The following is a 24,626-nucleotide window of genomic DNA, read 5'->3' on the forward strand; positions in this document are numbered from 1 at the left end:
TGCTGCCTCAAACTCCTGGGCTGGCAAGTGATTCTTCCACCTCAGCCTCCAGAGTATCTAGGACTAAACAGTTGTACACTGCAACGCTCGGCTTTTTAAAAACTTTTTTGTAGAGGCAGGGTCTCGTTATGCTGCCCAGACTGGTCTTGAACTTCTGGCCTCAAGTGATTCTCCCATCTCCACCTCCCAAAGTACTGGAATTATGGACATAAGCCACTATGCCAAGTCTGTACACATAACTTTTATATGTACTGGGAAACAAAAAAATGTGTGTGACAGGCTTTATTGCAATATTTGCTTTATTGTAATGGTCTAGAACTCAATCTGCAATATCTCCAAAGCATGCCTGTATACAGTATGTGAGCTGCTATTATTATTATTATTAAACCCAAAGATAGGCCGGGTGCGGTGACTCACACCTGTAATCCCAGCACTTTGGGAAGCCAAGACAGGTGGATCATGAGGTCAAGAAATTGAGACCATCCTGGCCAACATGATGAAATCCTGTCTCTACTAAAAATACAAAAATTAGCTGGGTGTGGTAGTGGGCACCTGTAGTCCCAGCTACTCGGGAGGCTGAGACAGGAGACTCACTTGAACTTGGGAGGCGGAGGTTGCAGTGAGCCGAGATTGCACCACTGCCCTCCAGTCTGGCAATAGAGCAAGACTCCCTCTCAAAAAAAAAAAAAAAAAAACGAAGTTAAAATTCATAATAGTCAAAAACTTCTCACAAATCAACAAAATAAATTAAATCAGCCAAAAAGTTGACAAAGGACAAGAAATGAATACACAGATGAAATAAACACATGAAAAGATGCTCATCCTCTTCAATAAAGAAATATAAATAAAAATTAGTTACCTAGGCTTCAAATTGGCAAAGATTCAAAATATTGATTCCCTGCCTGGCATGGTAGCTCACACCTGTAATCCCAACACTTGGGGAGGCCAAGTGGGGAGGATTGTTTGAGCCCAGAGGTTCAAAACCAGCCTGGGCAACACTGTGAAACTTCATCTCTACAAAAAATGGACATCGTAGTGAGCGCCTGTAATCCCAGCTACTCAGGAGGCTAAGGTGGGAGGATCACTTGAGCCCAGGAGACAGGTTGCAGTGAGCCATGATCATTGTGCCACTGCACTCCAGCCTGGGCAAGAGTCAGACCCTGTCTTTAAAAAAAAAAAAAAAGGCCAGGCACGGTGGCTCGTGCCTGTAATCCCAGCATTTTGGGAGGCCAAGGCGGGCAGATCACGAGGTCAGGAGATCGAGACCATCCTGGCTAACACGGTGAAACCCCGTCTCTACTAAAAATACAAAAAATTAGCTGGGTGTGGTGGCAGGCGCCTGTAGTCCCAGCTACTCGGGAGGCTGAGGCAGGAGAATGGCATGAACCCGGGAGGCAGAGCTTGTAGTGAACCGAGATCTCGCCACTGCACTCCAGCCTGGCAACAGAGCAAGACTCCATCTCAAAAAAAAAAAAAAAAAAGAAAAAGAAATGTATCCTACAGGCTGGGTGCAGGGGCTCATGCCTGTAATCCTTGCACTGTGGGAGGCCGAGGTAGGTAGATCACTTGAAGTCAGGAGTTCGAGACCAGCCAGGCCAACATGGTGAAACCCCATCTCTACTAAAAATACAAAAATTAGCCAGGCATGTGGTACACGTCTGTAATCCCGGCTACTTGGGAGGCTGAGGCACGAGAACCACTTGAACCCAGGAGGCAGAGGTTGCAGTGAGCCAAGATCACGCCACTGCACTACAGCCTAGATGATAAAGTGAGACTCCACCTAAAAAAAAAAAAAAAAAAAAAATTAAATTAAATTAGGCCAGGCATGATGGCTCATGCCTGTAATCTCAGCAGTTTGGGAGGCCAACACAGGCAGATCACTTGAGCCCAGGAGTTCAAGACCAACCTGGGAAACATAGCAAAATCCCATCTCTACAAAAAATACAAAAATTAGCTGGGCAGGGTGGCATGCACCTGTGTCCCCAGCTTCTCAGGAGGCTGAGGCAGGAAGACCGCTTGAGCCTGAGAGGTCAAGGCTACAAAGAGCTATAATCACACCACTGCATTCCAGCCTGGCTGACAGACTGAGACCTTGTCTCAACAACAAAAAAGATTAAATGAAAAAAAAAAAAGTCACAGAAAGGTAGATAGTGACCCCATTTCTGTACAAAGGAATTACTTTCTCTTACACATGTACACACATCTGTTAGTATGACTATCACTCAGGCTGGAGTATAGTGGCGCCATCTCAGCTCACTGAAACCTCCACTTCCTGGGTTCAAAGGATTCTCATGCCTCAGACTCCCAAGTAGCTGGGATTATAGGCATGTACCACCACACTGGCTAATTTTTATATTTTTAGTAGGGACAGGGTTTCACCATGTTGGCCTAGCAGTTCTTGAATTCCTGGCCTAAAGTGATCTGCCTACTGCAGCCGCCCAAACCAAAATGCTGGGATTACAGGTGTAAGCCACCGTGCCTGGACTTTATTTATTTATTTATTTTTAGAGACAGGATCTCACTCTGTTGCCCTGGGCCAGAGTGCAGTGGCACAATAGCAGCTCACTGCATCTTCTACCTCCCACGGTCAGGCAATTCTCCCACCTCGGCCTCCTGAGCAGCTGGGAACACAGGGGTGCACCACCACACTGAGCTAATTTTTGTGTTTTTGTAGAAATAGAGCCTCCCTATGTTGCCCAGGCAGGTCTCGAAATCCTGGACTTAAGCAATACACCCGTCTCAGCCTCCCAAAGTGTTGGGATTACAGGCATAAACCACTGCACCCAGCAGGCCTAAATTCAAGGTAGTTAACAATGAAATATCAAATTATAGTTTCCTTTCTCTATTTAAAAATGCCTGAATTTTACTGTACTCATATATTGTTCATGTAATCAGAGAAAAAAGGTCAAGGACTTTCTAAAAGCAAGAGACTGGATGACGAAAGTATGGTGAGAGAAAGAATGGGGAAAATATTTGCGAGCACAAGCCCTAAAATGAGGTCACTGGTCCAGAGCATGGGGAAAAGGCACCTTTGGGAAACATGCAAACAGCTGCTGTAGGAAATGGGATCCTTAGGAGACAGCACAGGAGCACCCTGAGGGGCAGAGAGAGCTCAGCTCAAGTGAGGCAGTAGGAACTGCTAGCAACCAAGTTAGCACATGTTCCTGACTGTCCAGAAACACTAGGAATGGGCAGCCTAGGGGCAGTGAAAAGCAGCCAGGCAAGAGAATTCAGAGATAGCAACTAGCATAGCCGGCAGAGCACAAAGGGAGGCAAAGGGTTCTAATACCTGGGGAAGGAACACTGGAACTGTGGACCATGACCAACCAGAGCTAAGCTAGTAGGGGAGGCAGGTGAAACATAGAGAAAGAAAAATGAAGAGACAGGGTGTGGGGGACAGTGGTACTGGAAGGCACAATGACAGCAGAGCTCAAGCCAGAATACATCCATTTTTCTTCCCTCTTTTTGACTCGCTCTATCAACCAGGCTGGAGTGCAGTGGCGTGATCTTAGTTCACTGTAGCCTCCACCTCCTGGGTTCAAGTGATTCTCCTGACTCAGCAATACCAAGTACCTAGGATTACAGGTGTCCGCCACCATGTCTCGCTAATTTTTGTATTTTCAGTAGAGACGGGGTTTCACCATGTTGGCCAGGCTGGTCTCGAACTCCTGACCTCAGGTGATTCCCCTGCCTCGGCCTCCCAAAGTGCTGGGATTACAGGTATAAGCCACCGCACCCAGCCTTTTTCTTCCAATTTCTATACAATATACATTAGGAGAAAGGCTCCTACTTGTTTCATGGGCCTCAATTGCAGAACTATCTCCACCTGGTTCTGGATTTTTCTCCTGACCACTAAGCAATCTGTGAAGACAGTAGAGCTCCCTCTAGTTTCCTCCAGCAGCCAGCTCTTCCAGAGTTACTGGGCTGCTAGGCCGGGAGCGATGATCCACGCCTATAATCCCAGCACTTTGGGAGTCCAAGGCAGGTGGATTACCTGAAGTCCAGGAATTTGAGTCCAGCCTGGCCAAATGGCAAAACCTATCTCTACTAAAAATACAAAAATTAGCTGGGCGTGGTGGTGGGTGCCTGTAATCCCAGCTACTCGGGAGGCTGAGGCAGAGAGAATAGCTTGAACTCAGGAGGCGGAGGTTGCAGTGAGCTGAGATCATGCCATTGCCACTCCAGCCTGCGCAACAGAGCAAGATTCCGTCTCAAAACACAAATACAAAAAACTTAGCCGGGCGTGGCGGCCTGTGCCTGTAATCCCAGCTACTTGGGAGGCTGAGGCAGAATCGTTTGAACCCCGGAAGCAGAGGCTGCAGTGAGTGGAGGCAGCACCACTGCACTCTAGCCTGGGCAACAAAGCAGGACTCCATCTCAAAAAAAAAAAAGGCAGTTACTGGGCCGCTAGAGCAGAGATTCTACTCACTGTGTAGCACTATCTTCTTTGTGAGTATCCCCTATTGGCCAGCAGCCTGAAATAAGGGGTGACTGCCATGCCAAACTGAAGCCCTAACAATATCCTATAAGGATATAAAAAGAGATCTAAACTTAGAATCAGAAAACAGGCAGCAATTCCCAGCTTTTCTTATTATCAGCTCTGTGTACTGGAAAGCAAGCCACTTCACCTTTTCAGGTTTGCTTCCTCCTCTGTATAATGGGGATACTTGCCTCACAGGGTTGTTGGGAGGATGAAGTAAATATATATATGAAAATGCTGGCCGGGCATGGTGGCTCACGCCTGTAATCCCAGTACTTTGGGAGGCCAAGCAGGCAGATCACCTGAGGTCAGGAGTTCAAGACCAGTCTGGTCAACATGGTAAAACCCCATCTCTACAAAAATACAAAAATTAGCTGGGCATGATGATGGGTGCCTGTAATCCCAGCTACTCAGGAGGCTGAGGCAAGAGAATCACCTGAACCTGAGAGGCAGAGGTTGCAGTAAGCTGAGATCGCACCACTGCACTCCAGCCTGTGCGACAGAGCAAGACTTTGTCTCAAAAAAAAGAAAGTGGCAGGGCACGGTGGCTCAAGCGTGTAATCCCAGCACTTTGGGAGGCCAAGATGGGCAGATCACGAGGTCAGGAGATAGAGACCATCCTGGCTAACACGGTGAAACCCCATCTCTACTAAAAAAAACACAAAAAACTAGCCAGGCAAGGTGGCGGGCGCCTGTAGTCCCAGCTACTCGGGAGGCTGAGGCAGGAGGATGGCGTGAACCCAGGAGGCGGAGCATGCAGTGAACTGAGATCACGCCACTGCACTCCAGCCTGGGCGACAGAGCAAGACTCCGTCTCAAAAAAAAAAAAAAAAAGGAAGTGACTGGGCACAGTGGTTCACACCAGTGATCCACACCAGTGATCCCAACATTTTGGGAGGCCAAAGTGGGCAGATCACCTGAAGTCAGGAGTTCGAGACCAGCCTGCCCAACATGGCGAAACCCCATCTCTACTAAAAATACAAAAAATTAACCAGGCGAGGTGGCGGGAACCTGTAATCTCAGTTACTCGGGAGGCTGAGACAGAAGAATCACTTGAACGCAGGAGGCAGAGGTTGTGGTGAGCTGGGATCGCGCCACTGCACTCCAGCCTGGACAAGCAAAACTCTATCTCAAAAAAAAAAAAAAAAAAAAAAGAAGTGTTTTATAGGCTGGGCACGTCTGTAATCCCAGCACTTTGCGAGGCCAAGGTGGGTGAATCGCTTGAGCTCAGGAGTTCAAGACTAGCCTGGGAAACATGGCAAAAACCTCTCTCTGCAAAAAATACAAAAATTAGCTGGGCACAGTGTCACATGCCATTAGTCCTAGCTACTCAAGAGGCTGAGGAGGGAGGATGACTTGAACGAAGGAGGTGGAGGCTGCAGTGAGCTGAGATCATGCCACTGCACTCCAGTCTGGGTGACAGAGCCAGATCCTGTCTCAAATGTAAAAAAAAAAAAAAAAAAAAGTGTTTTATAAACAGAATACGTATGCAAAGTACGTATCATAGTAAAGCAAACATTTTTCATTTCTGCCTACTACTGATGGTACTATAAAACCATAAGCACATGTTAGTACCTCCAATGTGCCTCCACTGGCTGAAATTTTCTGTGTTTGTATCACTTTCAACCTATATGATAACATCTTCCTTCTTTTTTTTGTTTTTGAGGCAGGGTCTTACTCTGTCACCCAGGCTGGAGGATAGTGGCACAATTACAGCTCACTCCAGCCTCTGTCTCTGGAGTTCAGGCAATCCTCCCACCTCAGCCTCCTAACTGGGACACTGGTAGCTCAGATGTGGCCCATAACTTCTAGGTGTGTGTCACCTTGCCCAGCTAACTTTTATTTAATTTTTATGTAGAGATGAGGTCTCACTATGTTGCCCAGGCTAGTCTTAAACTCCTGGGGTCAAGCAACCCTCCCATGTCAGACTCTCAAAGTGCTGGAACACTGCACCTGGCCAACCAACAACTTCCTTTTTTTTTTTTTTTTTTTTTTTTTTTTTTAAAAGACAAAGTCAAGTCTCACTCTGCTCACTCTGTTGCCCAGGCTGGAGTGCAGTGGTAAGATCTCGGCTCACTGTAACCTTTGCCTCCCAGGTTCAAGCAATTTTTGTGCTTCAGCCTTCCAAGTAGCTGAGACTACAAGGCATGCGCCACCACAACCAGCTAATTTTTATATTTTTAGTAGAGACGGGGTTTCGCCATGTTAGCCAAGCTGGTCTCAAACTCCTGACCTCAGGTGATCTGCCTGCCTCAGCCTCACAAAGTGCTGGGATTATAGGCGTGAGCCACCGCCCCCAGCCTCAACAACTTCCTCCTAACATCTCGAGACTGCTCACAAAATGTCATCAATTTTTAACAGCTACTGCCAAATTTAAAGTGCCTCAGTGTTTTTGTTTTTGTTTTTATTTGCGATGGAGTTTCGCTCTTGTTGCCTAGGTTGGAGTGCAATGGCGTGATCTCAGCTCACCACAACCTCCGCCTCCCAGGTTCAAGCGGTTCTCCTACCTCAGCCTCCCAAGTAGCTGAGATTATAGGCATGTGCCAACACACCCGGCTAATTTTGTACTTTTAGTAGAGATAGGGTTTCTCCATGTTGATCAGGCTGGTCTTGAACTCCCAACATCAGGTGATCTGACCGCCTCAGCCTCCCAAAGTACTGGGATTACAGGCGTGAGCCACAGTGCCTGGCCCTGGCCCTCAGTTTTCCTTTTTATCTGATATCAACTTTTATCTTTAACCTAACTACAGTTACTTTACATGCTTTTATTTTCTGCAGTCTGCTATTTTATCACTTGCATGAAAGAATAATTGCATTTGGCTGGGCGTGGTGGCTCACGCCTGTAATCCTAGCACTTTGGGAGGCCAAGGTGGGGAGGGGGGTGGGGGAGGGTCACCTGAGGTCAGGAGTTCAAGACCAGCCTGGCCAACATGGCAAAACCCTGTCTCTACTAAAAATACAAAAATTAGCCAGGCGTGGTGGCACATGCTTGTAATCCCAGCTACTTGGGAAGCTGAGGCAGGAGAATCACTTGAACCCAGAAGGCAGAGGCTGCAGTGAGCTGAGATCATGCCATTGCATTCCAGTTGGGCTACAGAGAGAGACTCTGTCTCTAAAAAAAAAAAGAATTGATGTAGGCTTTGATAAGCTTCCTAACACCCAGCCTTCAATAGGGATTTCTATGCAGTCTAATCACCCATAAAAACTAATTTGATTGGGAGGCCAATGCAGAGGGATCACTTGAGCCCAAGAGTTTGAGACCAGGCTGGGCAACATAGTGGGACCCCCACTTCTACAAAAAATATAAAAATTAGCCAGGCAAGGTCATGCATGCCTGTACTCCCAGCTACTCAAGAAGCTGAGGTGAAAGGATTGCTTGAGGCTGAGAGGTCAAGGCTACAGTGAGCTATGATCATGCCACTATACTTACTCTAGCATGGGTGACAAAGAGAGACTCTGTCTCAAAAAAAAAAAATTAAAAATTAAAAAAAAATCTTAAAAAAACTAATTCAAAGTAATTTAGATAGTATACTCAAGTTATTTTACCACTAAGATCCAGGAGGGTGGCTAGGCGCGGTGGCTCACGCCTATAATACCAGCACTTTGAGAGGCAGAAGCAGGCAGATCACAAGGTCAGGAGTTCGAGACCAGCCTGACCAACATGGTGAAACCGTCTCTACTAAAAATACAAAAACTAGTCAGGCATGGTGGCACGCGCCTATAATCCCAGCTGCTCAGGAGGCTGAGGCAGGATAATCACTTGAACCCGGGAAGCAGAGGTTGCAGTAAGCTGAGATAGCGCCACCACACTCCAGCCTGGGTGAGAGAACAAGACTCTGTCTCAAAAACAAAACAACAACAAAAAAGATCCAGGAGGGTAAATAAATTGGCACAATTCTGTAATTTCTAGGTAAATAACTCAGAACATACAGCTCCAGACACTTCAGAATTAGTACAGTATTAGACTGAGCAGAAAACGGATACAGATAATTTTACAGTCACTGAATTCTAACCCCTGAATAAAGTTTGCTCAAATAATTGTATTTCCTGAATATGGTGACACTGAGCTCAGATAGGTCTCCAAAAGGCCAACCAGGCAGCAAAAGTCACAATATCCTAGTGTTAAATCCATTACCCATTCCCAGGCCAGGCGCAGTGGCTCATGCCTATAATCCCAGCACTTTGGGACGCCAGGATGAGCAGATCACTTGAGGTCAGGAGTTCAAGACCAGCCTGGCCAACATGGAGAAACTCCATCTCTACTAAAAACACAAAAATTAGCCAGGTATGGTGGCATACCTATAGTCCCAGCTACTTGGGAGGATGAGGCAGGACAATAGCTTCAACCCAGGAGGTGGAGGTTGCAGTGAGCCTAGATCGCGCCACTGCACTCCAGCCTGGGCGACAGAGCAAGGCTCCATCTCCAATCAATCAATCAATCAATCAGGTCATTCCCCATTCCCAGTAGGTGGTGGCTCACCAGTAGTTAGTTGGCTAGATACCCTGTGGCCCAAACTAGTCACTTCTTTACATATGAGGACAAAGCACTCAGAGCAATAAATGGCCTGCAGAAGATCAAACAATACCAATGAAGAACTGTCACATTTTCTCCCAAAGGAAATGTTTGCAAAACCCAAAAAAAGCAAGTAATAACCCTCCAGCCTCAAAATTATGAACATATGAATAAGCAACACATTCTCATAACAAAGTGTTGCCTTTAGCAACCTGGAAATACAAAAGCGGAGATACTGCTTCAGCCAGGATCAGATGCAGCCACGAAGTCAGAACTCTCATCACATCACTAGCTCCACAGTGAATTATTTCCTGTTATTTCATAAGCAAAGGTTATTCATTTGTTCACTCAACAAACATTTGCCAAGTAGCTACCCTGTGCCAGAAATGGTCAGGTGCTGGGATATAAACAAGACAAGCTCCTGCCTTCAAGTAGGTAATAAACTAGGTATGGGAAACACACAAAAAAATACCAAAACATGGTAAAAAGGAATTTGAGGAAAAAAAAATAAAAATAAATTAAAAAAAAAAAAAAAAACCAAACCTTAGCAGGACAGAATGATTATAAAAGCTTGCACAGACTGCAATGTCATACACAAGAGAGGCATTCTGCTGAACCTGGAGGGAATCAAGGAAGGCTTTTATTAAGAGAAGGTGGTACCTGAACTCCTGGCTCAAGCCTTAGAGTCAGCCAAGCTGTAGAATGGAGAGCAAAATATCACATCACAGAAGGAATAGCCTGAGAATGCTGGGACCTTCAAGGAGTTCACTATAACTGAGCCTCACATGCCAGAGTAATTGTGGCAGGGGAGAAAGGAAGATAAAGAAGTGGCCAGGTGATAGAGGTCCTTATGAGACGCTGAAGCAGACACAGGCCAGGGTCTAGATGTTCAAGACCAGAGGTATATTATTTACTCTTATCTGGAATTAAAGACCACCAGAATGGAGGGGGCATTTGACTACAGCAAGACTGGAAGAAATTAGAGACCAGTCATTTCCTTTTTTTTTTTTTTTTTTTTTTGAGACAGAGTCTCGCTCTGTCGCCCAGGCTGGAGTGCAGTGGCGCGATCTGGGCTCACTGCAAGCTCCGCCTCCCGGGTTCACGCCATTCTCCTGCCTCAGCCTCCCGAGTAGCTGGGACTACAGGTGCCCGCCACCTTGCCCGGCTAGTTTTTTGTATTCTTTTTAGTAGAGACGGGGTTTCACCGTGTTAGCCAGGATGGTCTTGATCTCCTGACCTTGTGATCCGCCCGTCTCAGCCTCCCAAAGTGCTAGGATTACAGGCTTGAGCCACCGCGCCCGGCCCAGTTATTTCAAATCACTTCTGGCCTCTACTTATTTTTCTCTTAAATATTAGTGGGACTTTTTTTTTTCCTCTCTATTGGGAAAAAATAAAACTGAAAATTCTATAACTAAGTCTGTGAGCCGTCTGTTCATCAAAAACATGCCTGAACAGAGTGCTAGATTCTACCAAAGTAGCCCCAATTAAAGAAGATGACAAATCTCTCCTGCATCTGGAGAATTCCTGGCAAAAACACCAAAGCCAGGTCTCTGGTGCCAGCAGAAGAAAGCTAGAAAAATGTCCTGATCGGGGCGATACAGAACACAATGCTGCCTGGTATACCGTCGTGTTCTATCAATGGGAATGCCCACGGTTCCCAAAGAACATGCCAAATGGTTACCTCCTGGTTTCTCCATACGAACTGTCAGGAAAAAACCTTCTACTGCCAGGAATGACCTTGGACTTTATAGTGTGGACTCCTGCCTACCAGCACTGAATAAAGACAATCTCAAAATTCCCTCACCTGTCCAGAGTGCCAACAGGTACAGACAGCTGCCTTCCTCACCAGACAAGGAAACTGGGCACTTGAACCCTGCACAGCACCACAGCACCCAGCCACATTCCTACTATTAATACTACTGAGATTAGAGGTCCTATATAATAATACACATTAACTACTACTGACAGCCAGCACTGAGCACCCCCAAAGCTTGAGGCCCTCATCTCCAGTCCTCAATGCAATCTGCAAAGAAGGCCTATGTTACAGATGGAAAAACAAAACAAAACCAAAGCTCAGAGAGGTTAACAGTTTATCCAGGGTTAAAAATTGAGCAATAAAAAGTGCGAAGACTCCAAAAACCAAGCTCTTCCCATTGTACCAGACATTTCTTCTCTCAGGCTTTTTCTAAAGAAATAGAAACACTCTAAGCCTTATTTCCAAGAGTTTCTGAAGTTGATCCATTTAACTAAGAGGTGGCCAAAAACATTTATTTAAGCAATCACCTTGCCTTCAAGGCAACAAATAAACAAGTTTTTATTTTCTTTGATCAAGTGAATAGTACAGATGGAAAATGAGAGATATTTTGAAGAATTCACTTATTATATAAATACCTTGATTTTATATTTCTTCATTTATTTTTGTCCAAGATACATACACAGAGAGATAGAGAAGACAGCAAAAGGCAGAATTTCATTTTACTAGATCAGAATGAAGAGTAACAAAGCAAAAACATTCAGATTTACGTTATATTTTATGCAGTAAAAATGAAGAGACAAGTGACTTTCAAACAGACTGAGCCTTACCTCAATCTTACTCCTCCTGTTCCAAGGGACAGCACTCCAGGTGATCAGCAGACACTCCCAGCCTACATACAGTGAACCAGACACAGGGGATAAGCAACGCCTTCATGCTCCCAAAACCACAGTGGGAAGGAGTGTGATGGCTTCCTAGGGAATCTGAACACATATAGTATTTGTAAATCACTGCTCGTTGAGACATACACCAAAACAAAACGTTTTACCTGTGGTTTGTCTACAGGAGTACTTAAAATTAACAGGTGTATAAAATAATGCAAAAATAATCCCATATCAACATGAACTCACAGTGATAGCTAAATTTTTTCCATGAAGATGTTAAGATAATTAACTGTCACCAGTCAAAATTAATACATTATAAAAACTTTATTCAATGGCTTTACTGATTACAAGCTTGATATACCTGAATCACTTCTTTCTTCAAAGACCTATAACCACATCTAAACCAGGAACTACCACTAATAAAATGTTAAAAATACCATCAGCATTTTGGAGGTGCCCAAAGCAGTACCTGGCATAATGCAGTAAATGTTGGTTTATGAAACAATGAATGGAGAGAGAGAAAGAATACCACTTTTTTTTTTTTTTTTTTTTGAGTCGGAGTCTCGCTGTGTCGCCCAGGCTAGAGTGTAGTGGCACAATCTGGGCTCATTGTTACCTCTGCCTCCCAGGTTCAAGTGATTCTTGTGCCTCAGCCTCCAGAGTAGCTGGGATTACAGGCACATGCCACCACACCCAGCTAATTTCTGTATTTTTAGTAGAGACAGGATTCTGCCATGCAGGCTCTAACTCCTGACCTCATGCGATCCACCTGTCTCGGACTCCCAAAGTGGTGGGATTACAGGCGTTAACCACCACACCCAGCCAAGAGAGAAAGAATACCATTGAAGAAAAATAATTATTTAAAGCTTAAGAAAAAAGATAATGTTTACAATAATGAGAACTCTCAGTACAACAAAAACAGAATTACCTAACATTGCACTTGAAAGTTTATACTAGACTCCACTTAGGCTATACTTCCTACCACTCTAAACTCAGAAGGTACAATGATTCTGATACTGTTTCTGTACATGTTGGGTTCCCTTTATACCTCACCTACAGCCAACACACCAACTTTTGCCTGAATAATACATACAGAGCTCTGGCCCACAGCTGCAGGCCTCAGAGTTGGAGTTTGCGTACTGTCTTTCAATGATACAGATTGTCACAGGGAGACAGTGTACAGGCCAAATTCACTGAAGATGGATAATACTTCTAGTGAAGACAATGTCCTGTGAGAGTAAACAAGGATGCTGAAATGAGAGTCACTAAGATTTAACAGATTCAACAAACTCACTTCATGGCAGTAAGAGAAGATGAAATTTCATGGATTTAAGCATGGAAAGACCATTTAACAACATAAATGTTAAGGTTTTCCTATCCTTCTTTAGTGTTGCACACATTAAACAATGGCACACAAATTAGTGAAAAGAAGCTTTTAAATTCATTTAGATTTATAAGAATTGGACTAAAAACGCCTGGAACTTACATGTATGATGAAGTCTAAGTTTGTCTATCATTTCAAACAATAGCCACAGTGCTGAAAAGAAAGTATGAGTCACAATTCAAAAACAACGGAGGAAAGAAAAAAATGAACAAAGAAAAGCTGTGGATCCAAATACCACAAAGAAATTCCTTACTTAAAATGTTGTCAAATGACAACCACCACTCTGACTTGGAGTAAGAAAGAAAGCTCCACACTGTCCTCTACATGGGAACAAACTCATCCAGCCCCACATAACCCTTCCAGTTGCATACACCTCAAAGTTCAGCCACCAACATAGTCAGCCACAATCCCTACAAGCAACAGGAATCCTAACAGATAATGAGTCACCCACTCCCAGGCAGTAAGAGGTCATTCTCCATCAGGAAGCCCACTCTGCAAAGTTTCCTTGTTCATCTCCCAGGCTGCCACCACCATGACCCAAATAAAGCTGATTCTCCAATCTCAGTAGCCTATCAACCCTCGTCTACACTCCCCAAACCACAACTCCCACCAGCCTCACCCTAACGACAAGACAGCTAGCACTACTCACCGTGTGTCACTACTCACTCTTCTGATAAGTTCCTTGCCTGAGAACCACTCCTCGTCAGGGTGCATCAGGGCCCCGGAGGATCCAGTTCTCTGCTTAACTCTCCTGTGCCCAGCTGAGCTCCTGCCTTTCCAGGAACTAATCACCAGTTACCTCAGACAAGCTAAACTCTCAATGCCTCTTCTGCCCCAGCCCGACCGCAGTCTGCCAAATTCCCAGACCTCAGGAGAGGGTGGCCGGGAAACGCATCCAGATGCGCCTTAGGGATTAGACACACAGAGGCCCCTAAAATTCCCAATACTTCCCCTACCCCACACCGCGCTCTGGTCATCCTCCGGGGCGCCAGCATCCAGCGCCAAAAGCGCAGGGCGACCACAGTTAGGTCTCCGTGTCCCTATGACTCCCTTCCCCGGCTACGAAATCCTCAAATATCAAGCCTCTGAGGCCCCGGGTCGAGGCCCAAGACCCCCGCCAAGCCTCCGGTCACTGGAGTTTCCCGGGTGGGACCCCGTGTCCCGAAGGCCCGGGGTGCTGGGTCCATCTAGCTGCCCCGAGCCACTGCATGCCAGGGGCCCAGGCCGCGTCTCCAGTCGGTCCCCATTGTTGCGGGACCCGGCGGCCCCGACCGGGAGCGAGGAACCGGCACCGGCTCTCACCTCCTGCGCCGCGGCTCCGGGCCGCGCCGGACCGCGCAGGGCCGAGGGACCTCACGTTCCGCTGCGCCCGCCTAGGCAAAGTCTGCGGCGGCGGAGGCGGAGGCGGCGGCTGAGGCGGGAAGCAGCCGGCCAGGCCCGGGCGCAGCGGGCTGGCTCTGGCCGAGCGTCGGTCTCCACCGGCGGCGGCGCTCGCCAGCCTCCGCTCGCGGTCCGCGCCAGAAAGCGTCCCCCTCCCGGCCCGCGCGCCCGACCGCACGGACGGGAACACGCGCCGCGGAGAGGAAAGTTCCGCTGAGAGCTGACTGAAGGCAGTTCCCCGGCGCCGGGTGTACGGCGATTCCTGCCTGGATGGGACCGTTTCTGGAGTGAATGCCGTACGGAAATCCCAAGCCAGAAGCTGCCTGAGAATGGTTCTAGGGGTGGGTCCAACGGAATGGTTTTGCACTCGCCAGCCATTTAGCGCCTCAATTGAGCCGCAGTTTCTCCTCATTTCTCATTGGGAATAATCTAGGCGGCTTGTTAGAATTGAATGAAGTGATGCGAATACCTCGCTCAGAGATAGGGAGCTCTACACTGGGGTTACGATCGTTACTGATCCTGCCAATGCTGCTGCTACTATTGCCTCCAACGTAGGTTGTGCTCAGCCCTCAAGGGCCCTTGAAATTATGCGCACCATGTAACTCTTCCTTTTTCACCCTCGGTCCCCACCTAGCATCCTGTTTCCTGTTAAGCTGTCTTCAGAATTCCCTGGAAGAGAAGCAGAAGCAAAACGGGGCTTTCTTGATTGTTGACACTCAAGTGGAGGTTAAGGATGCAGGTTCTCCTTCCTCAAGTTGGGAATTACTGCCATGTGGACTCCAGTTACTGATGGGACTATATATAACAGCTCTCTCCACTACAGCCTCAGGTTCTCTTCTCCTCTTCCCAAGACGTGAATGTTAACAAAATGATTTTTTTTTTTTTTTTTTTTTTTTGAGACGGAGTTTCGCTCTTGTCGCCCAGCCTGGAGTGCAGTGGTGGAATCTTGGCCCACTGCAACCTCCGCCTCCCGAGTTCAAGCGATTCCCCTGCCTCAGACTCTCGAGTAGCTGGGATTACAGGCGCCCGCCACCAAGCCCGGCTAATTTTTTGTATTTTTAGTAGAGACGGGGTTTCGCCATGTTGAGCAGGCTGGTCTCGAACTCCTGACCTCAGGTGATCCGGCCCACCTCGGCCTCCCAAAGTGCTGGGCCACCAGGCGTGAGCCACCGCGTCCGGCCCACAAAATGGTGTTTTAAATTATGAAAGTGGATCTTTCTTTGAAGATTTTGTATTTTATTCATGAAATCAAGAGGATAACAATTCCTTTCTCGTCCCCACTTCCCTTCTAAGCCTTCACACCTCTAAGACACCAGATGCAGTTATTTTTGGAGCTAACTATCCATGGGAATTAGGTCTGCAGAAGGTGTTCCAAAAAAAAATCCTAGATTTCAGGTGTTCTCAAATTTCCCATTTTTACATATCCCCTTGGCTTCTGAGACACATATATGCCTGATTTTCCATGTATATTATTTTCTGGAGGTAATGAAAGGGTTCTGCCTGTCAAAAGGCACTTTGCTATCTGATATGGATCTGTGTCCCCACCCAAATCTCATGTTGAATTGTAATCCCCAATGTTGGAGGTGGGGTCTGGTGGGAAGTAATGGGATCATGGGGGTAGATCCTTCATGAATGGCTTAACACCGTGCCTTTGGTTCTCTTCTGGTGATGGTGAGTGAGTTCTCACAAGATGTGGTTGCTTAAAAGTGTATGGTGCCGACTAGGCCTGGTGGCTCACACCTGTAATCCCAGCACTTTGGGAGGCCGAGGCAAGTAGATCACCTGAAGTTAGGAGTTTGAGACCAGCCTGGCCAACATGGCAAAACCCTGTCTCTACTAAAAATACAAAAATTAGCCAGGCATGATGGTGCGTGCCTGTAATCCCAGCTACTCAGGAGGCTGAGGCAGGAGAATCACTTGAACCCAGGAGGTGGAGGTTGCAATGAGCCAAGATTGTGCCACTGCACACCAGCCTGGGCAACAGTGAGATCATCTTTTAAAAAGAAAAAAAAAAAAAGTGTATGGCACCTCCCCCCACTTCTCTTTTCCTCCTACTCCAGCCTTGTGAGGTGCTCTCTCCCCCTTTGCCTTCCTCCATGAATGTAAGTTTTCTGAGTCCTCCCCTGAAGTCTAGCAGATGCCAGCATCATGCTTTCTGTACAGCCATGAGCCAATTAAACCTCTTCTTTATAAATTACCCAGTGCCAGGCATTTCTTTATAGCAGTGTGAGAATAGACTAATAATAGAGTGTCCCTTCTGGAAACAGCAGGCTCATGGGTTAGAAAACAGCACAGTCAAAGCCTCTGGAAGATCCTCTGCTCCCTCAGGTGAGAGGAACTTCATCCTAGGTTCTTCAGAGGCAAAGGATGCCTTAAAAGCTGGTTCCAGCCAAGTGCAGTGGCACATTTCTGTAGTCCCAGCTTCTCAGAAGGCTGAGGCAGTAGGCTCACTTGAGCTCAGGAATTCAAGTTCAGCTTGGGCAATATAGCAAGACACTGCCTCTTAAATAAATAAAAATTTTAAAAGGCTAGTTAACTTCTCTCAAGCAGCCTGAGGTCAGATCAGCATTCCAATCCCTCCCAGCTTCACGTCTTGCATTTTACCCATTTGGCCTCTTAGCTGGGACTCTCTGGGTGACACAGAGAGCAGATTTGGCCTCAAGAATTGCAACAGGTTCACATGAGAGCCCCAGAGACTACCAAAGAGAGAAGAAAGAAACCAGTCAGGTTGGTCAGATTAAAAAAAAACACTCCTATTGTTAATCCCCCCACCTCCATCCTCCGACCCCCAATTAAAAGACTTAAGGCACAACCACCAAAACATAGGCACTTACATTTCTCATGTCACTAAAGTTGGAGCCACAAAGGCCAGAGCTAGCTCCCCTGGTGATGGAAGCCTCTTCCATTCCCTCCTCCCAGGATGCCATTGCCCTTCTGTAACATCTGTTTCCTCCCACTCCTAGAGCTTCCCTGACTACTTGGATGATGTCACACCCTCACAACAACCTCTGAGATTCATGGTACCCCCAAATTCACCTGTAGAAAGATGGGTTCTATTAGGGGGAAGTCCCAAGAGTGATTTATGCATATACCTGCTTATTGTTGGCTATACCTTTAAATGAGTTTAAAAGATCTGGGACTGCCCTTCTAGGATTAGGCAAAATTCTCCATGGACTTGTTGATTAATCAGAAACCAGAACAAGGCTGTCTTCATCACCATGAAAACACAAATGGAAAAACACCCTCTTCATTTTTTTTTTTTTTTTTTTTTTTTTTTTTGAGATGGAGTCTTGCTCTGTTACCCAGGCTGGAGTGCAGTGTCACGATCTTGGCTCACTGCATCCTCCACCTCCCAGGTTCAAGCCACCCTCTTCATTTTATCTGTTTCACCTCCCCCTTATTCCATGAGAGTTAGCTTAATCCTGCATCCACCAGCCACACTTAATGGCCCTCCCTCACTTCTGAATGCCAAAGCCATGATCATTCTGAACCAGATTCCAAGATGACAAAGAGTTGTATTGCTTTCTTCAACAGTTATCCCATTCTTGGGATTTTTTTTACCTTTCTGCTTGTATAACACTCATCACCCAGATTATAATGTCCTAGGAGATTTTTTAAAAATTGACCCCAGTTTCTAATGACAGCCTAGTATAATTGCTACACCATAAAATTCCCCATTCAGCAACTATTTACTGGGTACCAATATGTACCAGGCACTGGCCAGGCGTGGTGGCCCATGCCTGTAATCCCAGCACTTTGGGAGGCTGCAGTGGGTGGATCACGAGGTCAGGAGATCGAGGCTATCCTGGCTAACATGGTGAAACCCCATCTCTACTAAAAATACAAAAATTAGCTGGGCGTGGTGACGGGCACCTGTAGTCCCACCTACTCGGGAGGCTGAGGCAGGAGAATGGTGTGAACCCGGGAGGCAGAGCTTGCAGTGAACCGAGATCATGCCACTGCACTCCAGCCTGGGCAACAGTGTGAGACTCCATCTCAAAAAAAAAAAAAAAAAAAAAAAAAAAAAAAAAAAAAACATACCAGGCACTGTACCCAATGCTGGGGAATAGTAATAAGACATGACAGGCATGACCATAAGCATTTTACAGTTATTAACTCATTTAATCCTCACATCAACATTCCACTTCAAAGGTGGAAAAATAAGCTGAGAAGTAAGAAAAGGGATGGGGTTTGAGTGTAGACCATCTAGGTCCAGAGCCCATGCTTATAACCATCCCCATCATGAATGAAGAAGTATATTCAGAGTTGAGCCTGGAAGAGTGTAGTCTGTAAAGTGTGACTAATAGAAACCTATCCTGTATGGATGTTCATTCAGATGAACAGATGTTTATTGTTCCCCAGTTGTATTTCAGATGCTGATATGCCCTGGGGAACACAGCACTAAACAGGAGGGAACAGGTCTCTGCCCTCAAGTAGCTTACCTTCTAAACAGGGGACAAAGACAGTACAAAATAATTGCAAATTCTAATAAGTGCTGAAAACACAAAACAGAGACCAGTATGGGAGAGAGGCTGTTGGAAGAGAGAAGGCATTGGGTAAGACCAACCCAATGAGGTGACCTGTGAGCTGAATCCTGAATGCCAAGAATGCTAGAGAGAACCACGTAAAGTCTCGGGGAAGAAGAATTCTAGGCAGAGGGACCAGAACTTGGGGGCAGCATGCTGTGTAGGTGTAGTGAGAAGCCCCAGAAAACTGCTCTTTGAAAGATTCTCCCCGGGGCCCAAAAGCTTGAAGGAATGAGTAACTGCTCCCTTCTCAGGCCCGGTCCCAAGGCAAAAGGCCACTTGTGCCAGCAGTATGTGTCAGCAAGATAGCAGAAGCAGGAAGAGAGCCGGCCAGAAGACATCTACCCTGGCCAGAAGACACCTACCCTGGCCGGAAGACACCTACCCTGGCTGGAAGACACGTACCCCCAAAGATCAAGAAAAAGGCCACCCAGATACCATGTAGCAGTTACGCCAGACGGGGACACTTCCTGTTTACAGGAGACTATAAAACCCCTGCCCCATCCTCACTTGGGGCTGATGCCATTTTAGGCCTCAGCCCATCTGCACCCAGGGGCTCATTAAAACAGCGTGTTGCTCCACACCGCCTCGTGTTGTCTGTTGGCCTACTCCCAGGTTTCGGCACCCGATGAAAGTTCTTGTATCGGTTCAAACTCCGAGGGCGTGTTGTGGAGCAACACGCTGTTTTAATGAGCCCCTGGGTGCAGGTGGGCTGAGGCCTAAAATGGCATCAGCCCCAAGTGAGGACGGGGCAGGGGTTTTCCACTCCTCCTAGGCACCATCTCCCAAAAAGCTGAACTCATTGCTCTCACTCAAGCTATCACTCTAGCAGCTGGACAACAAATTAACATATATTTGGATTCTTGTTATGCATTCCATATAGTACACTCACACTCATCTATCTGGAAAGAACGAGGTTTCCTAACTGCAAAAAACACTCCTGTCATAAATGGTTCTCTCATCAGCAAGCTCCTTCAAGCTGCCAGGCTCCCACAGAAAGTTGCCATCATTCACTGCAGGGGCCACCAAACCCCAGACAATCCCGTATTGGCTGGAAACGCTTTAGCAGATCAGGTAGCCAAACAAGTAGCTCTACAACCTGTGTAAGGCCAGTTTCTGTCCCTGTCCTCATTCTCTCCTCTTCACTCCTCAGAAGAAAAGGAGGACATCCAGGCCCAGAACCTCCAAAAGCAAGGACCATGGTATGTCAAGGAAGGGCACTTCGTTCTTCCTCACTCTCAAACAATTCCTATCCTCCAGTCTCCACAACTCTTCATGTCGTTACAAACCTCTCTTAAAACTCTCTGCCCTATTCCCACTTGTTCTCACCTTTCCAGCTGCGTCCGAGTGATTTTTCCAGTCCTGCTCTATCTGCCACTCAGTGTCACCCCCGGGTTCCCTCCAGCCACTACCTTTTCCTACCCACCAAGCCCAGGGCCAGATACCCGGGCAAGACTGGCAAGTAGACTTCACTCACATGCCGCCCAATAAACGGTCTGCTATCTTCTAGTCTTTGTACTTTCTCCAGGTGGGTAGAAGTATTCCCAATAACTTCAGAAGGTGCAAATATCGTCACACAAACTCTCATCATGCCTATAATTTCCTGTTTTGGACTCCCAACATCCATCCAGTCTGATAATGGGCCTGCCTTCATCAGCCAAATTACCTAAGGCATCTCTACGTCATGAGGAATAAAGTGGATTCTCCACACACCTTACAGGCCTCAATCTTCAGGCAAAGTTGAAAAGGTCTACTCTGTCCTTAAAGCCCAACTCACTAAGCTAGCTCTAGAAACCCATCAGTCATGGACAAGAAATCTCCCTGTCGCCCTCATGGGACTCTGCGCAACACCAAAAGCACCCTCTTTTTATAGTCCCTTCGAAATCATGTATGGCCAAACTTTTGTCTTAGGGCCTTCATCCTCCCCAGACTCTGAGCCACTCAGGAATTACCTCCCCTCCGTAATCCAGACATGGTCTTTCATCTGTTAAGCAGCAAATGAGGCAATGCCTCTCCTGGTCGACACCTCCTTGTCCTCTCAATATAGCTGTCTTGCAGGCACAGAGGTGTTCATCTGCCAACCCGACCCTCACAAAAAGCTACGACCGAAATGGACAGGCCCCTACACTGTGATACTCAGCATGCCAACTGTAGTGAGAGTCCAAGGACTCCCCCACTGGATCCATCACACCAGGGTTAAACTCATCCCAAAGGCTACGTCTTCCTCTAAAACATTAACAATTAAGTGGTCATCAAGCACAATTTCTCCTACCACGCTGAAATTAACCAAAACACTTTCTTAAAACCAAAAACCCCCTAGAAAGCATAAACACAGGGAAGACTAATTACCTGCTTCCAGAAATGGCGTGTATCTACCCAACCACTTGCTGTGCCTCACTTCCAACCAAAAGTCTTTTTTTTTTTCCTTTTTTGAGACAGAGTCTCACCCTGTTGCCCAGTCTGGAATGCAGTGCTGCTATCTTGGCTCACTGCAACTTCCACCTCCCAGGTTCAAGCAATTCTACTGTCTCAGCCTCCCTAGTAGCTGGGATTACAGGTGTGCACCACCACGCCAGGCTAATTTTTTGTATCTTTAGTAGAGATGGGGTTTCACCATGTTGGCCAGACTGGTCTTGAACTCCTGACCTCGTGTTCCACCTGCCTCAGCCTCCCAAAGTGCTGGGATTACAGGTATGAACCACCGTGCCTGGCCCCAGCCAAAAGCCTTAATACAGGAATATCCCTCATCACAATCCTAATGCTGTCAGTAGCCACCCTGCTGTCCGCAGCAGCCCTTCAAGTTGCCGTGAGTGTTATCAGTCTTTCTACTGGAGGAAAAAATGCAACAGTCCTTTACTTACCATACCCATATAGAAAGATCCTGCTATGGAACCTTAGTTGAAAAATGTGTTGAATCAGGGAAAAGTTATTATAAAGTAAAAAATCTAGGAGTATCTGGCAGTCGTAATGGGGCTATATGCCCCAAAGGGAAGCAGTGGCTTTGCTTCACCAAAATTGGACACCGGGGAGTAAATACTCAAGTGCTAGAGGATATAAAGAGAGAACAGTTTATAGCCAAAGCAAAAGCCAAAGCCAACAACTATCACCCAAAACCACCCATAGTATTTCCATCCCTTTATTAAAAAAACTACGAGCAGACATGTCCCTTCCCAAGCCAAGAAAAACCTGTTTGTAGATCTAGGAGAACGTATCGTGCTTACCATGAATGTGTCCAATTGCCGGGTATGCAGGGGAGCCTGTATGAGTGAACAGTGGCCATGGTATGGGATAGACATTCCCCCTTACTAATATCCCAAAACTACAGCCTCACTTTCACTCCTCAGGAATGCCCGCAGTCCTGGACGCTTACCAACCCAGTAAGAGGGATGGTGTGCATATCCTACAAGTGGACTAATAAAACCCATTGCATTGTAGGTGAAAGCACTTGTCACCAAACCCTAACAGTCAACGCCTCCACAGCCGAGTGGTGGCCAAGGTTACTCCACAGAGCCTGGTCTCTCTCTAACTTAAGCTACCTCAATTGTGTTCCATCAAAAAGGGCCTGGAACTGTACAAATACCACTAACCCTTATGCCACATACCCCCACCTAAGTGCACTATGGGAAAATCCTATGAACACCAGCCCACAATGGATTGCCCCGATGGATTCTTTTGGATATGTGGAATCCAAGCTTACTCATGGCTATCTTATCACTGGCAAGGTAGTTGCTTCCTAGGCACAATTAAACCTGACTACTGAGTTGGCGAATGCATAAGGTGGGAGTGTTGTGCAAAGGAAGAAGACTTGCTGAAGAAGACCTTTTAAGGGTGAGGAGGACTTGGATTGAAGAACAGCATGACAAAAGGCTTGGATGTGGGAAAGACAAGAGAGAGGTAGTCCTAACTGGACTCGAGGGTTTGTCTGGGAAGGCCAGGATGTACCATTCCTAGTGACTCCCAACAGCTCAGTCAGTAGCCACTCTCAAATCACTGTAGAGCCAAAGTTTTGGTGGCAGGGTCAGCTTTCATGATAAAAATACTCAGCAAACTAGTAAAGAAAGTTGGTCAGGCACAGTGACTCACACTTGTAATCACACACTTTGGGAGGCCGAGGTGGGCAGATTACTTGATGTCAGGAGTTCAAGACCAGCCTGGCCAACATGGTGAAACCCCATCTCTACCGAAAATACAAAAAATTAGCCAGGCATGGTGGTGTGTGCCTGTAATCCCAGCTACTCATGAGGCTGAGGCAGGAGAATCCCTTGAACCCGGGAGGTGGAGGTTGCAGTGAGCTGACATTGTGCCACTGCACTCCAGCCTGAGCAACAGAGCGAGACTCCCTCTCAAAAAAAAAAAAAAAAAAAGAAAGAAAGTTATTTAGTCTGAAAAGGGCATTTATATAAAACCCACAGCTAAATCATACTCAATGATGAAATACTGAAACCTTTGTACCCTTTCTCCATAAGACCAGAATAAGACAAGATGCTCACTTTCACCACTGTTATTTAATATTGTACTGTAAATTCTAGCCAGAGCAATTAGGCAAGAAAAAAAAAGGCATCTGAATTCGCCTTTTCATGAGAAAAGCACTCAACAAACGAGCAATAGAGAAGAAACATAATAAAGATTGTATATGAAAAAATTAATAGCTAATGTCATGTTTAAGTATAAAACTTGAAACTGTTTCCTCTAAGATCAGAAACAAGACAAGGATGCCAACTTTTTTTTTTTTGGAGACAAAGTCTCACTCTTGTTGCCCAGGCTGGAGTGCAATGGCGTGATCTCGGCTCACTGCAAGCTCCGCCTCCGGGGTTCATGCCATTCTCCTGCCTCAGCCTCCTGAGTAGCCCGGATTACAGGGACCTGCCACCACGCCCAGCTAATTTTTGTATTTTCAGTAGAGACGGGGTTTCCCTATGTTGGCCAAGCTGGTCTCAAACTCCTGACCTCAGGTGATCCAGCCTACCTCGGGCTCCCAAAGTGCTGGGATTATAGGTGTGAGCCACCATGCCTGGCCTAGATGCCCACTTTTGCTGCTTCTATTTAACATAGTTCTGGAAATTCTAGCCAGAGCAATTAGGCAATAAAAAGAAATACAAGAAATCCAAATTGGAAAGGAAAAAGTAAAATTATCTCTATTTTCAGATGGCCATGATTTTTTATTAATTTCTTTATTTTTTAGAGACAGGGTCTCACTTTGTTGCCCAGACTGGAGTGCAGTGATGCAATCGTAGCTAAGTGCAGCCTGGGACTCCAGGAAACTTAAACAGTGCTCTTGCCTCAGCCTCCAGAGTAGCTGGGACTATAGGTACACCAGGCTTTTTTTTTTTTTTTTTTTTTTTTTTTGGTAGAGAAAGGGTCTCACCATGTGCCCAGGCTGGTCTCAGAACTCCTAGCCTCAAGTGATATTCTTGCCTTGCCTCACCCTTCCAAAGTGCGGGAGCTACAGGCATGAGCCACCACACCCAGCCAGCTGACATGATTTTATATGTAGAAAACCTAAAGAGTCTACCAAAAAAAAAAAAAAAAATTGTGAGAACTAATAAAGGCAGCAAGGTTGCAGAATACAAAATGAACACACAGGCTGGGTGCAGTGGCTCAAGCCTGTAATCCCAGCACTTTGTGAGGCCAAGGCGGGTAGATCACCTGAGGTCAGGGGTTCAAGACCAGTCTGGCCAACAAGGTGAAACCCTGTGTCTACTAAAA

The 24,626-nt window shown here is 46.4% G+C and overlaps 1 protein-coding gene and 1 pseudogene across 3 annotated transcripts in view; one reads left to right on the forward strand and one right to left on the reverse strand.

The window, feature by feature from the left end:
* RAD54L2 (RAD54 like 2) overlaps nt 1-14,538 on the reverse strand; it is a 129,691-nt gene extending 115,153 nt beyond the window's left edge. Inside the window, exons 1-2 of one of the 3 annotated variants that reach the window (XM_038003870.2) lie at nt 14,317-14,538; nt 11,577-11,729 (exon numbers count right to left, since the gene is read on the reverse strand). The gene's annotated coding sequence lies outside the window, so the exon portion shown is untranslated. The remainder of the gene's footprint in view (nt 1-11,576; nt 11,730-14,316) is intronic. The other 2 variants (XM_007984398.3, XM_038003867.2) reach the window with 2 other exon arrangements.
* A 6,693-nt stretch (nt 14,539-21,231) lies between these two features.
* Nucleotides 21,232-22,229, forward strand: LOC119625727 (suppressyn-like; annotated as a pseudogene).
* The last annotated feature ends 2,397 nt before the right edge of the window (nt 22,230-24,626 follow it).

The sequence above is a fragment of the Chlorocebus sabaeus genome, chromosome 22 (genome assembly GCF_047675955.1).
Source record: "Chlorocebus sabaeus isolate Y175 chromosome 22, mChlSab1.0.hap1, whole genome shotgun sequence".
NCBI lineage: Eukaryota > Metazoa > Chordata > Mammalia > Primates > Cercopithecidae > Chlorocebus > Chlorocebus sabaeus.